Source organism: Anas acuta, chromosome 7, assembly GCF_963932015.1.
Source record: "Anas acuta chromosome 7, bAnaAcu1.1, whole genome shotgun sequence".
NCBI lineage: Eukaryota > Metazoa > Chordata > Aves > Anseriformes > Anatidae > Anas > Anas acuta.
In genome coordinates this window covers 27,458,296-27,463,300 of record NC_088985.1, presented here as the reverse complement: position 1 = coordinate 27,463,300, position 5,005 = coordinate 27,458,296, and the positions used below count along the sequence as shown (strand labels likewise).

Sequence of the window (5,005 nt, the reverse complement as noted above, 5' to 3'; positions counted from 1 at the left end):
TCCCAATAACAAATCTTTATACAGCAATACAGCTTTAAAGTGTTCTTTTTCTTCCTTTCAACGTTTGTCACCTCAGTGTTAGAGTAAGCTTTCTTCTTGCAGAGTGTCTTAAGCAAACACTGTAAATATTTGGAGACCCAAATGACTAGATTAGCAGTGATGCCATCATTAATAGCAGTGACAGGAAGGTGTCAGAGTTGCAACTTTTTATGTTTTTTAATTGGTCTTGCAATTGTATTGTCAAAATATTTACCCAAGGGTGTGATTAATAATAATAGGTGACAGCTTCAATTATCCTCAAACATATAAGAAAATATCAGCTCTCAGATACAATCTTTAAAAGCATGTCTTAAGCTGCTTTTACAAGCTCACTATGATGAGAATAAATACAGAGATAAAATTTGCAATTAGAACACTTGCTTATTCTAATCTTTCTTATTTATTTTTTCTTTAAACAGCATGGAGACAAAATGTTTATGTACACATCAATACTTATCTGAGGATCACCAAACATTCTGCATGCTGCTTTCCTAAGTTCTTAATTCAGTCCCCAACATAGACATGACATTGAGAAGAAAAGTCATCTTAGATATGTTAATGATATACAGACCAACAGAATTTTTAAAGAATAAAAATAAAACTGCCAACCCCTTAAATACAATTGAATAAAAACATGAGATATCTTACACATCTGAACCATAGGTTTTCCTTTGCAATCAAATAAGAAGTAAGCTTTGTGTCTCCATATGTTTCATTTCCTTCCATGTTTTTCCTGTGTGGTCTATCTCTCTCTCTCTCTCCCTCTTTTTTTTTTTTAATCTTTTTATTTATTTTTTTTTATCTTTTCTGTTTGTTGTTTGCAGTCAGTTCATGGACCATCTTCTCTTCTCCAAAGGAAGAACAGTTGTTCACAGCCTGAAGGAAGAGGCACATAAGTTTAGTGACTATGAGACTGGGCTTCAAAAAATATTCATTTAGTCTTACCATTTACAAATCATGTACCACCGTACAACATAGGATCTTTGCAAGCACCGTTGGCCACAGCAAAATTTTCAGTGCATTCAGTTTTATACTATGAGCAAGAAGCCTTAACCATAAGATAACAAGAGAAAGGAAAGCTGTATCCTGTGTCATATAAGCTCTAGTGAACAAACAATTCCTGATTTTTATCAAGGATTTTCTATGTTATTTTTTATCCAGTCGATGAATTCACATTTTTACCTGTCCTCCCTTCAAAGATTTTAAGGCTTTACTAAAATATTATTAAAGCAAGTTTAGTATTGTTTAACATCTAATTTATTTATTTATTTTTTTTACAACCCTGATCTTTATCAATTTGTTTAAATAAAGGAACCACAGAAGTTCTGAAGTGATAATAGTGTTCCTGAACACTATTATCTAAACTAACAAACTAACAAACACTCACCAGTTTTTGGGCTCAGCAATGTTAAAGCAGTTGGTTCTGACTCCATTAGTGCTGCCATGACAGGTGTGTTGCTAGCAAGAGGAGGAAGTGTTGTGTTTGATCCATAAATGATTGAAAGGATCCCAGATCCAAGTGCTCCATCTGTGTAATTTTTAATTGGGATGGCTCACAGGAATAGTGACCATGAAAAAGTCATGAGCTTCCTTGAAAAAAGGCAGCTGAAATCTTACTTAAAGGACTCTTGGGTCTCATTTCACTTAAGCATATATTTAACATTCAGTGAATGACTAGTCATGTTGACATACAGGAGGGTCCCAAGATACTGAGGGCTGGGCAAGTGTTTAAGTACTTTTGCCATTACTGGCGCTGGGTCATTAAGAATATTTCAACAACAAAGTATGATCTTAATTATTTTGCTGTTTTAGGAGCCAGATAGTGTTTCGCTGGTCAAAAAACAAACAAACAACAACAAAAACAACAAAAACCAAACAGTAAGAAATGTCAAGAAATAAGATACAATTGTTCTATTGGAATGTTCGCTTTGACATAATGCAAAATTATACCTGCTGGTACACTTTTTGTATATATATATTTTCTCTCTGTTTATATAAGAAGCAGGTACAAAGCTTTTGATGTTTCCAGCAACGGAATTACCTCTTTCAATAAATATATCTGGGGACAGTTTTTTGTTTCCTGACAGAATTTCTTTTTGCTCTTTTTCATTGCAGATAGTCTTTAATTGCAATATAAACAATATCTTCCTCACTTCAATCCATCTGAAAAGAATAAATGAAAGAGAGAGAGGGAAATAAAAAAATCTGAAAAAGAAAGAAAGAATAAGGAAAGAGAGGAATAGATAAAGAAAGATTAGGTGCGTATGTGCGTATGGTGGTAGTGGGGCTGAAAGGATGCTGATCCCTCAAAAACTGCATCTAACATATTCCTGGTGCTTATTCTGCACTTTGATTATGTGAACATCCTGTTCCTCTTTCTAATCCCGCTAAACTGTGCATCTCATTGATTTCCCATGGCAGCGAAGTCAACACATGCTGCATAAAAGACATTCCCTTTTATATATTGTTTTAATTTTGCTGCCAGTCATTTTCATTGACCTCTGTTTGGATTGCAAAGCTGAAAGAGGCAGAACATGCAATCTGCTGGGCTGTAAATTGCTTGTTTATTTACAAACTCTCTCTTTTCTGTCTCTTTTTATTTTGCTCCTGCCTTTTTAAAATAATAATTATTATTTTGCTCACAAGTGAAAGTTAGCAGGACTTTGAGTATGTGGATGACACCAACCCCTTCTGTTGAAACAGCACAGCCTGCACACTGCTGAGGCACCGTGGCTCACAGAGCTCTTAATGGAGATCTCCTCCACCTGCTCCAATGACATACCTGTTGTTGGGAAGAAGCTACCCAGCTGCAGCAGTGAAGGCAGTGTGCTGAGTCCCAGTCATATAAATCTACTGGGTAAATGTTGTTATCTTGAACACGTTATTTTGGGAGTTAGATATCTGAAAGATGAAAGACAGCATCAAGATGCAAAAGGTGAAAATGAACTTTTGGATATTACAGAAATTAGGGGGAAAGAATAAACATCTTTCTAGCTGAGAAGCATAGATGAGAATCTATCAGGCAGCTGCATTATCAATCTTATTATATTAAGCATAAGTGTAAATACTGAAAAATTCATGAAGCAGAATGAAACAGTAAAGCTTAGTTAAAACCCAGAGCTCCAGTTTGATATATGCAGTGCTGACAGGATAAAGTGAAAGGAAAGAAGGAGAAAGTACAAGGGCAGTTTTACATGTTCTTTTCTTCACAGATTTTTCAAGATGATTTTTGTTCATGAAGTTCAAATACTGGATTGTGGATCTGTGCCTGTTGCATAGGGCACATCTCAAGGATTGAGGGATTCTCCCTTTGAGGTTCCTCTCTCTCCCCTCTTGGTGCTGGGGAAGGTTTCCTGCTGCCAGACTGTTCAGAAGTGTGGCCATGGCTAGTGTCAGATGAAGACTAGGTTTACCAGAAACAGAGTATGAGAAGAGAGTTTAGACATTAGGAAAGGGAGCCAGACTTTCACACTGGCTGGGAACTGTTTGGGGAATGAGGCCATGAAAGCAGTAATGTGGCAACTCTGGGAATTGAACTGCTGTGCTACAATGGGCACTAATGGGCCTGTGAAGGCACTTCAGACTCGACTCTTTAGCTCTCTGCAAAATTCAGCTCTATGTGCAAAAATTTCACACTTCATTCTGTAGTGCATATATCCTAGCTACATGTAATGACTATTGATATTGCAATATAAGGCCTGTTGTAACTGACGATACTTTGGCCTTACTACCAGTGGACCACTGAGGACTACACCACTGCAGGTCTGAATGTGCAAGTGTGTGGGCATGTGTGTGCGAGAGGATTCAATTCCTCTCCAGTTTCACTCAGCACATTTGCTATTGTGATTCAATAACAAAGGCATAAAACATCCCGCTTTCTGAGGATGTGCAGGCAATGCCAATAAAAAGGAAGAGGATCTGAGCTTTGGCTCTGTAAGTACAAAGAAAGCAGGCAAATGCTCATTGGGTCTTTTAATACAGAGACTTCAAAGAAAGCCTCTACACACACACACACACACACACACAAAGACAGGGAGTGGGAGAGAAAGGGAAAAGTAAAAAGAGAGAACCAACAAAAGAAGTTAACTGTGGAAAAAGACGACTCACGGATGAAAATATATGGAAACCACAGCGAATAAGCCAGCTAGGTATTTTACTTACAGAGAAAGAGAACAGATGCAAGTTATAATGGAATTTTTTGCCCCGAAGGAGAGCTGGATATTTTGTTTATAAAGACACATGTGAAGAAAAAAGAGTAAGTACTTATGCATGTGCAAGGACAATTTACCTTGGGTTTGGGGGTTTGTGTTTCTTCAGAGAACCAGACCTTTTCTTTTCGTATCTCACCTTTCTTTCTCTGGTTTGGGTTCCTCTTTGTTATCCTCCCTCAAGGCCCAGATGGACAGTCATGGCAATCTGTCTCTTTTACTTAAAAAGGAGAGAAGGAAACCTCTGAAGAACCTTCCCTTCCCTCAGCCCCATGGGATAGGGCCTAACCTTGGCTCTTGCTTTGTTTAGGCACCCAAACATTGAATGGAAAGAGAGGAGGTAAGTGAATCTAGACCTCAGTGATCTACTGAGTCATCTTGTCCTCGTTCTTTGAATCCTCCATAGATGTGTAGTACTGGGAGCTAGTATCTGCCTGAAGCACTACAATATTTGCTTCTTTCACAACCCCTGCCAAGCACAGGCTTTATTTTCTCTGCTGGCCAAAGAGGATCTTCTACGTTCTGTTCAAAATGCCTTCCCTCTTCCTTAACTACCGAACTAGGAGATGAGGCAGAGAAGCCAGTCCTACACACAGAGGAACACAACAGGACTTTTTTATTCTGAGACAAATAACATTTTTACTTTGTTGTCCAAGAATGTTCTAATGCAAAAGTTTGGAGTCTGTGTTTAAATTATTCAGTGGTGTGGGTGTTGTGCTATCACTTCTCATTAACTGGAATGGGATTTGTGGTATTTG

The 5,005-nt window shown here is 37.8% G+C and overlaps 1 long non-coding RNA gene across 1 annotated transcript; it reads right to left on the bottom strand.

Annotated features, from left to right (window-relative positions):
* Positions 1-784: 784 nt before the first annotated feature.
* Positions 785-4,682, bottom strand: LOC137859565 (uncharacterized). The gene is made up of 4 exons (XR_011098378.1): positions 4,328-4,682; positions 2,822-2,940; positions 1,427-1,629; positions 785-915 (listed from the first exon to the last, which is right to left on the bottom strand). It is a non-coding gene; the product is annotated as an uncharacterized lncRNA (long non-coding RNA).
* Between the last annotated feature and the right edge of the window lie 323 nt (positions 4,683-5,005).